This window comes from Elephas maximus, chromosome 19 (assembly GCF_024166365.1).
Source record: "Elephas maximus indicus isolate mEleMax1 chromosome 19, mEleMax1 primary haplotype, whole genome shotgun sequence".
NCBI classification, from domain to species: domain Eukaryota; kingdom Metazoa; phylum Chordata; class Mammalia; order Proboscidea; family Elephantidae; genus Elephas; species Elephas maximus.
Window position 1 is genome coordinate 22,100,321 of NC_064837.1, and position 17,808 is coordinate 22,118,128.

The 17,808-nt window shown below is 37.3% G+C and overlaps 1 protein-coding gene across 2 annotated transcripts in view; it reads left to right on the forward strand.

Annotated features, from left to right (window-relative positions):
• SSH2 (slingshot protein phosphatase 2) overlaps positions 1 to 17,808 on the forward strand; it is a 267,882-nt gene that overhangs the window by 22,656 nt on the left and 227,418 nt on the right. The window lies entirely within an intron of this gene.

Sequence of the window (17,808 nt, forward strand, 5' to 3'; positions counted from 1 at the left end):
ACTGATGATATTGAGCTTCTTCAACAGCTCCTTCCATAGATGTAGTCAATTTGATTCTTGTGTATTCCATTTGACAGGGTCTACGTGTATAGTCAATGTTTGTATACTTGAAGAAAGGTATTTATAATGAAGAAGTCATTGATTTTGCAAAATTCCATCATACGATCTCTGGTATCATTTCTGTCACCAAGGCTATATTTTCCAAGTACTGATCCTTGTTTGTTTTCAACTTTCACATTCTAATTGCTGGTAATTATCAAGGCATCTTGGTTGCATGTTTGATCAATTTCAGACTGCAGAAGTTGGTAAAAATTTTCCATTTCTTCATCTTTGGCCTTAGTGGGTGTTGTGTAAATTTGAGTAATAGTTGTATTAACTGTTTGTTCTTGTAGGTATATGGATAATATCTTATCACTGACAGTGTTGTACTTCAGGACAGACCTTGAAATAATCAAATTAGCATAAGTTAAATGCATATTTGATACAACTCTAGTTATTTTTTGTGAGATGCTTACCATAGAATTTGGCCCTTGTATGCCTTCAATAAGTGGTAGCTGTTACTGTTATGGTAGGTATAGCATACGATGTTTAAGGATAAAGAAATTGAGGTTGTCCAGGGTTCCACTTGGCTCCTGATGTGCAACGTAGACCAATGATGATATTTTTTTCTGCCACATCAGCCAAAATTTAGAACAGATGAATGTGGCCAAGAGAATAATGTTGCTATTTTAGTGATAGGGATGTAAGATTATCAATCGTATATCAACGGAAAACTCTAATGTAACAGCCTCCAAATTTATAGACCAAGATTAACATGATCACAAACAAAGAATATATCAACTTTGTTTTTTTCATTGTTTCAATTGTGAAGCGTATCGTTGATACAGAAGAATATTTTGATTTTTAAATGCAGAAAAATCTTGCTTTCAAATTCGTGATGTATAGATTTTCAAAGGACAAAGTGATATTAAATGGTCTGCAAGATGTTGGAAATCCTTAATGATAAAATCCATCTGGGAGTCATTCATCAAGGATGTTAACCATTTTCACGTAAAGCTACACCAAGCCATAAAGTTACAGATGATCTGATTTACAGTGTTGACACACATGTCCAACAAGGTCTTATACCACTGACAAAAGTATTTATTATGTACATAATGATATGGTAATCTTCGTACAGTTTCTGAATTACATGCACTGCTTAAAATGCTTTAGGACTTCAGTTGCTTGGGTCAGGTTGTGGTGCTCAAAAGGCATAAATACAACTTAAGTATCCTAGCATTGCCATATAGAAAGACAGATAGGGCCTTCCTTCTCTTAGAGAGAATGCTTATTTTGCAGGTTACAATGAGCTAGTGTGCACCCTCTGAAAGTTTTTCTTGAGGATCCAAAATTTAAAAGTAAGAATAGGGTTGATGGTAAAACTCTAGGAGCAGTAGTATGCTTTTGTTCAAGTGTTGTCAAGTGTTTTCTTCTGAAAGTAAAGTTGTCTAAACTTGTATCTTATTACTTGTTGCTTGGTATAAGGTTGTCTTGTTTTTAAACAAAGGAGGAAAATCTTGTTTTAAGGTGACTCATGTAGTGACGTAGTAGGTTAGTAACGGGGTGGTGTTTTTCTGCTTAGTGAGCACTGGAAATAACAGATACTAGTAATTTTCTCATGGAATTTAACTGTTATAAATGGGACTTTTCAGGAATCTGTGTGTGCAGGTGCCTGATACCATGAGAGCCTAATAGTCAGAATGGTGAAATTTCACTAGTGTGTGACTGTAGGAATTTAGGGTATGGCATTTATAATATATGAGCTATAATTAGCTTATGCTTTTAAGACTTTAAATATCCAGCAGTCTCCCTTACCTGTGATTATTTTTCTCCTACTATCCCTTGAGATCCATTCATCTATGATTGGATGATCTAGCCATTTAAAGTTAATTAAATTCAGTTACTGAGTCTTTTTTTTATGTTTTTTTTTTTTTCCTTTTTAATCTTCCTGTGGCTATGGAACTAGGTCTAATAGAAATTTGATTTTGGCATCTTTGTATCTATATGGATATTCCCACAATACCTGGAAATACTGTTTGATAGTAAAAGGGGGACAGATATGGATAATTAGAAAGATACATAGAAATTTATTTTCCTAGTTACAGAGATTTAGAGACTTTTATAATTTAATATAAGAGAAGTTGTGATGAAACTTAAACTCAAGCATTTTTACAGTAGGGCAGAGTACAGATTTTAATAACAAACCTTCCAAAGCTAAGACAAGTTTGAAGAAACTCTTAATGAAAACCTTAGGGGAAAGATTGGAAAATGATTAAGGTTTTGGCCCGATTGATACATTTGACGCTGACTGATTGGCATTCTTATCTAGGAGAGAAGAATTTAGAGTTTTAAAAAGAAAAATTTTAAGGCCAGATGCTGATGAAGTACAATTTGGCTGTAGACCTTAGTTTTTTCTTTCTTTGGAAGATTTCAGTTAGTTAAAGAATTCCAGTCTTTGAGAAAATATGACTAATTCTTTTAACAAATGTAACAGAGCCTCTGTAATCAACGAATTGTTTTGCAGTCCCTGAGGAAAGTGGTCACCACCCATCTGTCAGTTTGTTGTACTGTGGTGGCTTGTGTATTGCTGTGATGCTGGAAGCTATGCCACTGGTATTTCAAATATCAGGGGTACACATGGTGGACAGATTTCGGTGGAGCTTCCAGACTAAGACCGGAAAGAAAGGCCTAGCGATCTACTTAAAAAAGTAGCCAATGAAAACTTTATGGATCACAACAGAGTATTGTCTAGTTTGCTTGCTTTGGACATATCATCAGAAGGGATCAGTCCCTTCTTATGTTTGGTGAAGGAGAGGGCCAGCAAGGGTGCAGGAGACCCTCAGCGAGATGCATTGGTGCAATAGCCTGATAGCCGTAACGATGGACTTGAACATGCTGGCAGTCATGAGGATGACACAGGACTGGGCAACATTTCGTTCTGTTACATATAAGGTCGGCATGAGTCAGGGTCAACTCTTGCTTAGCTAGCTAGCTATCTATTTCTAAGGAAAGAGGACAATGCATTTATGCAAATGATGTAACATTTTAAAAATATCCTTGGAGCTACTTTTATGGAATTTCTTTCAGTTCTCCAAGGGCAGCGAATCTTCCTTTGAAGGTGAATTTGATTTTTGGAAATAACCAAAAATAATTTGTATCTGTATCTGATGAATATTAACCAATCCAAAATTTCTTAATTGAGTGTTGTCTTAGTCATCTAGTGCTGCTATAACAGAAATACCACAAGTGGTTGGCTTTAACAAAGAAAAATTTATTCTCTCACAGTCTAGTAGGCTAGAAGTACAAATTTAGGGCTCCAACTCCAGGGCAAGCCTTTCTTTCTCTTATGCTCTGGGGAAAGGTCCTTGTCATCAGTCTTTCCCTGGTCTAGGAGCTTGTCGGGTGCAGGGACTCCAGGTCCAAAGGACATACTGTGCTCCAGATATTCCATTCTTGGTGGTATGAGGTCCCCATGTCTCTCTGCTTGCTTCTCTTTTTTATATCTCAAAAGAGATTGACTTAAGACATAACTTGATCTTGTCGATTGAATCCTGCCTCATTAACATAACTACCTCTAATCCTGCCTCATTAACATCATAGAGACAGGATTTACAACACAGGAAAATCACATCAGATGACAAAATGGTGGATAGTCACATAATACTGGGGATCATGGCCTAGCCAAATTGACACATTTTTGGGGGACACAATTTAACCCGTAACAAGTGTCTATTATATCTCAGGTCCTAGGGATACAAGAATGTTTAAAGTCATCAGTCCCTGTACTCAGAGCTGTGGGAAAATTGTTGGTACATAACCCTAGGGCAGATGGCATGTCAAAAGACTGTGGCGGCCATTTGGCAGGGAGATGCAGAACAGAGAAGGGGGCTGTGAGCCCTAAATCCTTATTCACTAAAATAATAATTTCATAAAGGAAAGAAAGAAATCAAAAATAGGCTTGTCTACAAGTTAATGAGATAAATTGTATTGACTCATGAGTTGGCTTAAAACAGTTTCCAAGCTGATATTACAAAAATGTTTCGAGAAGTGATGTGGCATATCATAGAATATCTCAAGATGTTAAAATACACATTCTGTTGTGTTGGTTTGAAAAAAAATGTCATTAGTTTATTATTTTATAGATGTATTGAGTTCTCTAATTATTTTTACCTTGAGAGATATTCTCAAAAAGTATTCACTATGTAAAATCAGCATGGATTTTTGTCCATTTTTTCCTACTTCTCATAGATGCCTCCACCGCTTTTTTTATTTTTCTAGGCTGAAGAACACGAGAGTCTCCTTTCACAGCAAATATGAGAGGGAGGAAGAGGTAGTAAAATTGAAGAATAATTTGAACTGATTTATCTCAGAGACAGAGTAGTTAAAATAGATCCTTTTTCCCCCTAAAGATGTTAAAGATATTGAATGATAGAAACTGGCCTTAAGAACGAAAAGAACAAGTTATTGAAATTTTTTAGGAGGAAAGAAAGTAGATGATAGATAGGATGACCTTACAATTTATTGTCCAAAGCAGGATAATAATGAGAGTGAAAGGGCTGCTATTAATCATTTCATTGTGCAGTAGGTGTTAACTAGGACCTGGACAAACTGGAACATATGGCCACTCTAGTGACAGAGTATTTTAGAAAACAACCCCAAGTGAACATCCACAGGGATTGTTTTTTTAAAGTGGTTATGATACATAAGAAAGGCTCTTTAATCCAAAAATCACAAAATAATGTTGGAGAGGTTGTGGAGAGACTGGAACACTTATATACTGCTGGTGGGAATGTAAAATGGTACAACCACTTTGGAAATCCATTTGGCGTTTCCTTAAAAAGCTAGAAATAGAACTACCGTACGATCCAGCAATCCCACTCCTTGGAATATATCCTAGAGAAATAAGAGCCCTCACACGAACAGATATATGCACACACATGTTCATTGCAGCACTGTTTACAATAGCAAAAAGATGGAAGCAACCAAGGTGCCCATCAACAGATGAATGGATAAATAAATTGGGGTATATTCACATAATGGAATACCACACAATGATTAAGAACAACAGTGAGTCCGTGAAACATAACATGGAGGAATCTGGAAGGCATTATGCTGAGTGAAATCCGATAATTGCAAAAGGACAAATATTATATGAGACCACTATTATAATAACTCAAGAAAAAGTTTAACACAGAAGGAAATATTCTTTGATGGTTATGAGGGGTTATGAGGGGTTAATTAGATAGTAGACAAGAACTATTTTAGGTGAAGGGAAAGACAACATAAAATACAGGGGAGGTCAGCACAACTGGAGTAAACCAAAAGTAAAGAAGTTTCCTGAATACAACCAAATGCTTTGAAGGCCAGAGTAGCAGGGACGGGGGTCTGGGGACCATGGTTTCAGGGGACACCTAGGTCAATTGGCATAACAAAATGTATTGAGAAAATGTTCTGCATCCCATTTTGTTGTGTGGCGTCTGGGGTCTTAAGCGCTAGCAAGCGGCCATCTAAGATGCATCAATTGGTCTCAAACCACCTGGAGCAAAGGAGAATGAAGAACACCAAAGACACAAGCTAAGTATGAGCCCACTAGACAGAAAGGGCCACATAGGCCAGAGACTCCATCAGCCTGAGATTGAAAGAATTAGATGGTGCCCGACTACCACTGATGACTGCCCTGACAGGGAACACGACAGAGAATACCTGATGGAGCAGGAGAACAGTGGGATGCAGACCTCAAGTTCTCATAAAAAGACCAGACTTAATGGTCTGACAGAGACTGGAGGGACCCCAGAGATCGTGTCCCCTGGACCCTCTGTTAGCCCAAGACTGGAACCATTCCCAAAGCCAACTCTTCAGACAGGAATTAGACTGGACTATAAGACAGAAAATGGTACTGGTGAGGAGTAAGCTTCTTGGCTCAAGTAAACGCATGAGACTACGTGGGCAGCTCCTGTCTGGAGGTGAGATGAGAAGGCAAAGGGGGACAGGAGCTGGTTGAACAGATACGTAGAATACAAGGTAGAGAGGAGGAGTGTGCTGTCACATTGGGGGAGAGCAGGTAGGGTTACACAGCAAGGTGTGTATAAGTTTTCGTATGAGAGACTGACTTGTAAACTTTCACTTAAAGCACAATAAGTAAATAAATAAAAGAAAGGCTGCTTTTATGTAACTACATGAGTTTGTAATATCATTTTGTAACTAAGCAAAGAACCAAGAAGAGAGCTTATAATATTAAATGTGAATTTTTAGAATTAATTTTTTTTATTTCATATATCTTTCAGAAAGTAGTGTGCATTCATTGCTTTTCCTGCCTGTGTTAGTTAAGGAATAGGCCAGGCTGCTATAAAAAAGGACCTCTGCATACTGAGACATTAGTAAGATAAAAGTTCATTTCTCTCTCTTGCAGCAGTCAAGAGGAAGAGCCATTTCTTGTTAATCACAGGTCAAAGAACTGCTCTGAAATGGAATCGTTAGGCTTTCCAAAACTATACCATATTCATGAGCATGTATTGCTGGGTGTTCCTGAAGTACAGACTCTTATGTTTGCCTTTTAACTACTTAGGCTCTTGATTTAAAAGTCTGCCCATATCCCGTTATCCTCTGAGATTTTGCAACAAATAAAAAGAACTGGTCACCTGTAGAGTGAAAAGTTTAGAAACTGGAATTTATTTTGATATTTATTGGGTGAACTCTAGTATCTAACCTAACTAAGTAAAAAATTTCATTTCATTGAGGAGGCAAGTATTTTATTTAGGATTTGTTCTCATTATATTCTTTTGTAACCACCTAACATAGGTGGTTACAAAAGAATATAATTTTTTTTTAACATAGGTTAGCTATTTCTTCCTCTGTATTCTCATAGAATGTTTATATATATACATATCTTTATAGTATTATATTGGGGTTATTTGTTTAAGGGTCAGCCTATTAGACTGAGGTCAGGAGGCTTTCTTATTTATCTTTGTAACTCCCTTGTCTGGAATATAATAAAGATGTAATAAATGCATCAGTGAATGAATATTAATCTCATTTAATTATAACTTCATTATTAAAATAAGACAGTTCTGGGCCTGATAATTTTACCTAAGCATATTGGATGAATTGCTTGTTTTTCCTGGTATTAAATAGATTGAGAATGAATATTTAAATTTATAGGCTGCATTTTACATATGTCACAGAAAATTTAGAGGATAGGAATGGGATAACACATTAAACTCATGAAAAATACCAGTTGGAACTAGCTAGCAATAAAGTGGGTGGAAGTGGGGCTGAATGGACTTTATAGATAGAAGAATAGAATTTGCAAAGTCAAGGCAGTATGACCCATTTGTAGAACTGCCTGTGATTTGATTTGACTGGCGTGGAGAGTATAGGTCATGGTAGGGGCATGGTAAGAGATGAGAACGAAGAGGCTAGATCACGAGGAGCCTTATGTAATACATTAACCCCCGCCCCCCACCCCAAAAAAACCCAAACCTGTTGCCGTGGAACCAATCCCTACTCACAGCAAACCTATAGGACAGAGTAGAACTGCCCGGTAGGGTTTCCAAGGAGTGACTGATGGATTCGAACTGCTGACCTTTTGGTTAGCAACCATAGCTCTTAACCAATGTGCCACCAGGGCTCTGGGTAATACATCAGGTGGTTGAATTTTATTCTGAAAACTGTAGGGAAACATCGAAGAGTTTTAAGCAGAGAAGTGATGTGATCAGATTTGCATTTTAGAAAGAAGACCATTTAAGTATATTGGAGAGCAGCCAGATATACATAGTTAACTAGTAAATTGGGAGGAAGGGGAAAAGATTGTAATTGAGAGGGAAGAGGTTAGAATATGACTTCAGTGTTCCAGGTTTAGGCAGCTGGGTGGAGAGTGATGCCATTCACCAAGATAGAAAATACAGGGGCCAGTTTAGATGGTGGAGGTGGGAGATGAGCATCCCAAGTTTATATCCCAGGCATATATGAAACAACCAAGGGAAAGTCCCAAGTTGCATAGATACATCTGGAGATCTAGGCTGAAGACAGAGAAAACTGATAGCCATTTATTGAGCTTTTTCTTAAATGTGTCAGGTACTATGGAAACACTTCGTGTACATTATGTCAGTCCTTATGAATTAGTTACTATTATTCTCATTTTATAAATTAGGAAACCAAGGTCCAAGATTACACAGTAAGTGGCAGAGTCACTTGTTCACTAAAGCTGTATTGAAGCCATGAGTATATGAACGTGGTCACCTAAGGAGAATGTGTTGGCACAGTGGTTAAGAGCTATGGCTACTAACCAAAAGGTCGGCAGTTTGAATCCACCAGCTGCTCCTTGAAAACCCTATGGGGTGGTGCTACTCTGTAGTATAGGGGCGCTCTGAGTCAGAATCCACTCAATGGCAATGGGTAGTAGTAATAGTAAGGAGAAGGTATAGGGTGAGACAAGTGGAGAACTAAGGGGTGACTAAGGTGTGAGATGAGTAAAGGGTGAAGATGGACTTCTGGGGAACTTAGGCATTTCAGAGGCCAGTAGAGGAAGACTATCCTACAAGTGAGACTGAAAAGGAACATTAAGAGCAGTGATACCAAATGTGTTCCTCAGTTCATCTGTCATATAAAATAGTTCTTCAAAAAGAGGGGTGGAGAGAATTCTGTTCTCAGGTAAGTTTGGACAACACTGCAGAACCTCATCATGTAGAGTCGTAATACTCTCATGTAGCAGTCTAGAGGGAGAACCGTTTCTTGTAAATCAGAGGTCAAAGAACTGCTCTGAAATGGAATATGAGAAATTCTGTGGTAAGGAAACCTGTTTAATACCACATTTCCTAAACCTATTTGATCACCAACCCCTCTCCCCTTTCTTTTGCATAATACACATTAACCTCCCAGAACTGGAAACTAGCTAGGATAAAATCCAAGTGAATGTATCATCACAGATGCTAAACAACAAGAGAGTTTCTGGAAGGAAGTGGTCACTGTTGAGTCAGATATCTTGGGGAGGTCAAGAAAGATAACACAGTCAGTTGGCTTTGGCAATTAGGAGGGCACTAGTGACCGATCTGAAAGCAGCTTCAGTGGACTGGGCGGTCAGAGACCAATTCCAACAGGTTAAGGAGTAAATGAGCGTTGAGGAAGGGGAAGTAGCAAGTAGAGACTGTTCTTTCCAAACCTTGTCTCTGAAGGAAAAGAGAAGGCTTACGCAACTAGAGTGGAGTGTGAGATGAGAGAAGGCCTCTTTTGTGTTATTCGGAAGAGTCTTGTCAATCTTTTTGTATCGAGGGGAAGGAGTCACTAGGAAAGAAAAGGGTCAAAATATGGTAGAGAAGAGAGGGTGAATCATGGAGCCAGATTCTAGAGGAATGGGAGGACAGGTTCCAGAGGACAGACGAGGAGATTAGTTTTTGGGGGTTGAAAGGTAGTACCAAACCCAAAAACCAAACCCATTGCCGTCGAGTCGTTTCCAACTCAGCGACCCTATAGGACAGAGTAGAACTGCCCCATACTGTTTCCAAGGAGTGCCTCATGGATTCAAACTGCTGACCTTTTGGGTTAGCAGCTGTAGCCCTTAATCACTATGCCACCAGGGTTTTTGAAAAGTAGCACACTGAGCTCTAATACAGCAATGCCAGTAGGCACTATTGAGACCCTTAAAATCAGTTTTGCTCTTTTCCAAGTAGGATTGTTAAGCTTTGGGCATTTGTGTTTGGGTCTATATTTTATAGTTTTTCTGATTCTTTCTCCTCATTGTCACAGTGTCAGCTGTCACTTCCTACTGTCAGCGTGTCTTCCTCCAGCACCTTTTCACTTTTGCTGACTTGCTGCTTTATGTATGCTTCCAGGAGCCCAGGTGGTGCAGTGGTTAAGAGCTGCCCTGCTAAGCAAAAGGTCAGCAGTTGGAATCCACCAGCCGCTCCTTGAAAACCCTGTGGGGGCAGTTCTACTCTGTCGCGTAGGGCTGCTGTGAGTTGGAATCAACTCGATGGTGGGTTTGGTTTATTTGTTTGCCTTTTTTTTCTTTTTGGTATATGCTTCCAACTAGAAAACTGAAAAACCAAGCTTTTCAGAATTGAATAAGAACTAAGAGTAAATCAACTGAAGGTCTAAAAAGCACTCGTCTCCCTTCTACACATCCCACCCCCCGCCCCGCCACCCCATGGAGTGGAATTCATAAGTTTTGGGACATCTCTCTTCTGTACTTGAGTCCCTTTTTTAGGTGAAGTGGTATCTTGGAGTTGCTTTAATTCCAGCATTTTTCCAGATAAAGATACCACATAAGGAACCTCCACAAGTTTTATATGTTTATATGCATTTACTACTGAAAATATCTATTACTTTACTTCTCTACTTTTTTATTCTAAAATCCATTTTCCTGATTTTTAAAAGCTTCTGGTGGTAGATATCTTCAAGCTATATATTGTTTGTACAAAACCTTTTCTTCAGTTTAAAGAAAAGTAATGGAATGGACGGGATATAAATCATAAAATTGTGGAAGATTTTTCTTCTAGTGATACCAAGTATTTATGGTGTGGCCTATCTATACTGAGGCCTTGTGATTTTAAGTGGGTCACTATATAATGGTGCAATTCTCTTCTCTGCTTTTATGGCTATTTATGGTTCCTTCATCCAGAGGAGATAACCTTTTCTTTCAAATGAGAAGTCTGGAAATTCTGCAGTTACCTTTGGACTACTTTTCACAAGTCATAAGTTTGGAGGCTATATTTTATTTCTTTTTTTGTAACTCAGGCATATGTTCACCCTTTTGGAATTTATGCAGAAGTGTAGATTAAATCCGGTGGGTTTCATCTAGATACCAATGCAGGGAAATGTTTGTGTTAAATGCATGTGGGACTTAACAAAGCAGATTCATGGGCCTCATCCCTGTCCCACTGAATCAAATTCTTTCTTGATGGGGCTCAGGACTATGTCGTTAACAGGCTCCTTACAGTGATTCTGATAGGCGCTAACATGGGAAAAGTGATGAAGTCTGACTCAGCCTGGTTCTCCCGTTAAATGTAGTAAAAGTGTCCATGACTCAAATGAGTACATGTCCAGGCTTTTCATGGAGTGGCCTTTTAAAAAAAATTTTTCAGACTTATTTTTTGCATTAAATTTTACGAGTTGTTTATCCTTTTTAAGAAACTAAACTCAGTATTTATATAAAATGTGTTTCATTATATTAAATGAGGAGAATGATACATTTACTATGAAAGGATATATATGAGTTATTTCAATTTTCTTTCTTTATAGTGACTTTTCCAACTGTGTGATTAAGGTATGATACAGTAGGCAGTAGAAACCTAAACCACCAGAAGATTTGGTCTCTAAAAAATATTAGGTTTTTCCTTTGTATTCGTATGGATCCCCTGCAGGTTGTTCCTGCTATGAAATGTGTAAAACTCCAACTCTTTCCTTGGATTTTGGTGGGAAAGGAATACATTTAATGTCTGATTCCCCCCCAAAGCCGTTTTCAGCCATCCCATGGGACCGTGAAGACTCCCCAGGCTTGAACTTCATGATTTCAGATTTTTCCTTGCTGGTATCTGTCAGTTTTCACAGTGGGTTCAAGTGTAATCTCTATCTAAGCACAGTTTCTTTCATTATCTTCACATATACTGGTTTGTAAAAACTATTCTTGTTTATAAGATCTTCATTGTTTTTTTTTTAAAGATAATCGTCATTGTTTTTTTTTAAAGATACAGGAGGAATATTTTCTTTACATTAAATTACAAAGTGGAAAACACTTCTCTCCTTCCTAAAATTAATATTAAGTAGCAGCATACCCTAACCTTCAGTGCAGAAGACCATATAAACAGGTCTGTTCCCTGTGCTATAGTGACCAGAAAGTTTCTTCTCTTCAAAGAAAGCCCAATAATAATAATCAGATTAACAAGAACTCTGTGCCAGACATTATTCTGACCTCTTTATAGGTATGATCTGATTCAGTTTTCACAACAACCTTCTGGATAGGTACTATTATTATCCCCATTTTACAGATGGGGAAATTGAGGCACAAATAAGGCATAGAACAGAATTAGAATCCAGACAGTCTGACTTCAGAGCCCATTTGTCTTAACAATAGCACATGCCCAAGATTGGCCTGCCTTATATTCTTGACTTAAAGTCTAGAATTCTACATGTCATTTTTGGTAAGTCTAGGAAAGAGAAGCTAGGAAATATACCTGAAGTGCCCTGGGTTTTTTTTTTTTTTCTTCTCCATATTAAAGCTCAAGCTTATCCTCTATTAATCCTTGTTAAACAATCCCATAATGACAATATCTAAAACGTTTAAAAATCTCCATGCTATGAGCCTTTTTTATGTTATTAAATGTATTCTATGCTAACAGCTTATTTTTATAACACTAATTGTTGATCCAAATTATTATTATAAAATATCATCCACAGATAGTATCAAGTAAAACAGGTGTCCCCAAAGTAGTATAAGCTGCGTGATATAGAAGAAAGAATGCTGGTATGATAGTCAGGAGGGCATTTTGTGTGTGTGTGTATGTGTGTGTGCGCTTTAGGTGAAAGTTTACAGCTCAAGTTAATTTCTCATACAAAAATTTAAACACATGTTGTTTTGTGATATTAGTTGCAATCCCCACAATATGACAGCACACTGCCCCTTCCCACCCCAAGTTCCCTGTGTCCAATTCAACCAGTTCCTGTCCCTTTCTGTCTTTTCATCCTGCCTCCAAACAGAAGCCACCCATTTGGTCTTGTGTATCTGATTGAACTAAGACGCATACTCCTCATGTGTATTATTTTGTTTTATAGTCCTGTCTAATCTTTGTCTGAAGAGTGGGTTTCAAGAATGGTTTTAGTTCTGAGTTAACAGAACGTCTGGAGCCAAGTTTCGGGGATTCCCCCAGTCCCTGTCAGACCATTAAGTCTGGTCTTTTTATATGAATTTGAGTTCTGCTTTGCACTTTTCTCCCGCTCTGTTCGGGCTCTCTGTTGTGTTCCCTGTCAGGGTGGTCATTGGTGGTAGCTGGGCACCATCTAGTTCTTCTGGTCTCAGGCTGATGGACTTTCTGTTTTTTGTGGACCTTTAGGGTGGCTATGAGTTGGAACCAACTCCACAGCAGTGGGTTGATTGGTTGGGGGTTAGTCTCTTGGGCTAATAATTTCCTTGTGTCTTTGGTTTTCTTCATTCTTCAGGGAGTGTTTTATCTGACTTTGCTACCACTTAACTCTGGGACCATGGCCGGTCACTTCGTCTATCTGGCCTGAGTTTTTCCATCTGAGGAAAAAAGTTGGATCTCTAAGGTCCTGTCTAGCCTTAGCATCCAAAGATATTATGTACTCTTGGTAAAATGTCTTCAGAATCACGGAATAGAAATCGGAGGAGTGCTATAATTGACTTTTGTTCCTTGGATCTTGTGGTAGTCATTGGCAGGAGTGCAGAACAGGCTGAGGGATAATTCTGTTAACTGACCTCTGGATCTATGGGGTAGAAACCTCTGTCCCTGCACAGGAAATGTGATTTACATGCTGTGTCTTGGAAATGTATTTTTAGATGTTCTTAGGGTTTTATTAGGGATCTGCTAGAGGCTGTTCAAGCTTACTATATTCTCTAATGAGATAATATATTCCTGACTAAAATTAGGTTTTTAGAAACTTGATTTTAAAATAATTCTTTAAAATGGACATTTTAGTTCAGGGGTGGGATTAGAAAGGGAGGTGGGAGTTGAAGGATAATTTAGGAACCCGATTTCGGTTTGGCCTGAGAAACTGACAGAATGTGCTTCTTTGTTTGTTTTTCAGTATACTCTAAACTATAAACTCCCAATAATAGTAGTAGCTACCACTTATAGAGTGTCTACTGTGCCTGGCAACACTTTGACAAGAAACCCTGTAAGATATATATGAAGCCTGTTAAAGGGTATAAAAGAATACCTGAGTAAATGAAGATGTAATCATGTTCCTTAGGGGCAAGATTTAATATTGTTAAGATGCCGTTTCTACTCAAATTAATTTATACCTTCAGTGCAGTCCCGGTCAGAATCCCAAGAGGCTTTTTTTTGGAACTTGATAAGCTGATTCTAAAATTCAGGTGAAGGGGAAAACGTTCAAGAATAACAAGACACACTTATAGTATGAAGTAATCTAAATTCCTATGTCAATTGCCAAACCTTTAAATTTCTATATTCACCAAGCCCAGAAATAGATTGTGGCTGCCAGGATTCAAGTTTTAATTGGAAAGCTAAATAAGTAAAGTTTACAATTATTACATTTATTAATGATCATTTTGCAGTTTTAGAAAAAGTGAAATATTGTCATATATTTATTAAATACACTTCCCCATGCAACAAAAAGCTTGTTTTGCTGAATGTTTAAGTTGGCTTTTCTAATTTGTACTATAACTTTTTTACACTTTCTATTTTAAGTGTATCTGTTTCATAAGTAAACAACTTAGATCTTTTTCCATACTTTTTTTTTTTTCTGATGTAGAGTTCAGGTTAATTAATATTTTACTGCATCTGGTAATGTATTATATGTTTGAAACCTAGTATCTGTTCATTTTGACATTCTTGTGATTTCATATGCTGTATTCTTCAAGCAATAAAATTTTGATGTGTTTTAAAAGAAAAGAATAACAAGACTTTTTAATAAGATACTGAGAGGGGATGTGCCCTAGCAGATATGAAACTGTATTATAAACAATTATTAAAACAGTATAGCACAAGTCAGAATTGATTCGAAGGCAGTGGTTTTAAAGCAGTATAGATTAATGGGACAGCTATAAACCTATATGTACATTTTAAAACTGAACAAAACAGCAAAGAAAAAAACCACCATTGCCATCAAGTTGATTCTGACTCATCGCGACCGTGTAGGACAGAGTAGAGGTGACCCATAGGGTTTCCCAGGAGCGGCTGATGGATTCGAACTGCTGACCTCTTGGTCAGCAGCTGTAGCTCTTAAGCACTGTGCCACTAGGGCTACATGTGTCTATAGGGACTTACTATATGATGCAGGAGCCCTGGTGACACAGTGTTTGAAAGCTGGGCTGCTAAGCAAGATGTTGGCAGTTCAAATCCACCAGCCACTCCTTGGAAACCCTTTGGGGCAGTTCTACTCTGTCCTATAGGGTTGCTATGAGTCAGAATCAACTCATCGACAGTGGGTTTGGTTTTTGATTTTATATGATAGAGGTGATGTTTTGAATCAGTGAGGATAGGAAGGACTACAAATGGAGTTGGTAGTTAGCTTCCCATATGGAAAAAAAGTAAAGTTAAAGCCCCACATGGGACCAATCTCAAAAATAAATTCCAGATGGATTATAGTTTTTTTTTTTTAAAAGTGTGTAAAATTATTAAAAGAAAAATGTAGGAGAGTATGTTTATAACCTTGGGGTAGGAAAGGCCTTCTTAAATAAATCACCAAATGTAATATCCCTAAAGGAAATATTAATAAATTTGACTGTGTCAACATATAAAATTTAATATAATAAAAGATACTATAAATTACATTAGAAAACAAGTACCAATTAAGAAATATTTGCAAGATATGTAGCAAATCCTTTCTATTCAGAATATATAAAGAACTACAAATAATAAGAAACATTCCTAATAGGAAAAATGAGCAAATTCATAGAAGAGGGAATAAAACAGCCCTTTAAAAAGACATTTAACCTCATTAGAAGTTCAGAGATGCAAATTTAAACAATAGAGTGCTATTTTTCACCCACTGGGTTAGAAAAAATATTTAATTTGATAATATCTGGTAAGATTGGGGGGAATATATATACTGTTGGTGGACGTATGAATTGGTACAGCCACTTTAGAGGGCAATTTGGCAGTATCTATTTATATTTAAAACATCTGTACATCATAACTCAGTAGTTCCCCTCTGTACATCATAACTCAGTAGTTCCCCTCTTAATATACCCTAGAAAAACATCCTTACATGTGACACAGGGATGTGCTGCTAAGATGATTGTCGTAGCATTGTTTGTAATAGTAAACAAAACAAAATGAAAAATAACCTAAATGTTTATAAACAAGGAATAAACAAAATTAATAAATAAAGCAAATAAACTCTGCAACACTGTGCATTGCTTAAGAAAAGTGAGATAAATCTATATGTACAAATGTGCAAAGGGCTTTCAAACATTGTATAAAGAAAGCAAATTACAGAACAGTACATATAATACTATTTATGTAAAGTAAAACATCATTCCTGTAGCTGCATAAACACACACATACACATAATCTTAAAAAATCTGTCTAATAGGTGCAGTTATCTCTGGGGCGGAGATTGAGCCTGGGCTTTTGTTGCAATGAGTCAGAATCGACACAACCACGATGGGTTTGGGTTTTTTTTTTTTTTTTTTGGTTGTAAGTTTATTACAGTATTTGGAATTTTATATAATAATGAGTCTTTGGATGGTGGAATTTTGGATGGCTTTTAATAGTTGATGTTTTCTTTATGCATATATATTTTTTGTATAATAGGCAATTAAATTTTTTAAAGAGAAAACAAAGCAGTTCTACATAAATGTTGAAGTCTTAAAAATTCATTTGAATCACGATGTTTAAATTTTCATGAAAGCTAGTCTTTAATGAAATCTACTATCTACTGATCTAAGTTTGGAGGGTAGTGGTAACCCGCATATGGACATGGCTTTCTCCTTTTACGAAGCTGTAGAATTAGAATTCAATCCACTTTTGTGTTACAGAAGGTGTTGTTGCATTTCCTCTTAATGAATTCCGGTTTCCTATCAGCAGTTTTAACAAGTCAAATGGGTACTTTATGGATTGATTTTTAAATTGCTGTCAATAGGAATTACCAGTCTTCCTTCATTGTTTATGGTTGTATTAGCATGTAAGACATCTTTGAATTTTGCAGTAGATTCTTAAAGATTGAGAATGATAAGTATTTTACTTATTTTCCTTGTCATAAGTTTCATTTCATTCAGAGAATGCTCAAGCTTCTACAGGTAAGAAAGCCCAGGGAGCTAAGTGTCTACTTGATAGAATAAAATTGGTTTAGTGATGGATTTCCCCATAATTCTCTAAAGGTTGAGTAAGATTTGGTGAGGTAAAAAAAAAAGGAGGTGGGGAGAGAACAGCAAAGGCATGGAAGCTGAAGCTACTGGGATAAGTGCAGATAAATTCACTATTCTAGATAATAAGTTATTTGATGAGAGGAAAAGAGACAAAGACCATGACCTGGAGAGACTTGTATGCCTGGGTAAGAAATTTAGACTTAAACTTTAGCCTCATCATTTCTCAAACTTCAGAATGCATCAGAATCACTTGGGAAGTGTGTAAAAATGCAGATTGGCCCAGAAATATGGGTTTGTTTGTTTTTTTTTTTACAAACACTCTCAAGTAACTCTGATACAGGAAATAATGCTTTTGGCAATGAGGAACCTAAAGGGTTTTATGCACAAGAATAAGGTCAGACAGGGAAACTTCTTAGATATAACCAGACACCTCAAAGGACTGAGATACTGGGATTGAAGGCTAAAGGCCATAGTTTCAGGGGACATCTGGGTCAATTGCCATAACATCGTTCATAGAGATAATGTTCTACATCCTACTGTAGTGAGTAGTGCCTGGGGTCTTAAAAGTTCGCAAGCTGCCATCTAAGATACAACCATTCGTCTCTTCCCGTCTGGAACAAAGGAGAGTGAAGAAAACCAAAGACTCAAGGAAGCAATTAGTCCAAAGGATTAAGGGCCCATATGACCCATAGCCTCCACTAGACTGAAACCAAAAGAACTAGATGGTGCCTGGCTACTACTACCCACCGCTCTGACCAGGAACA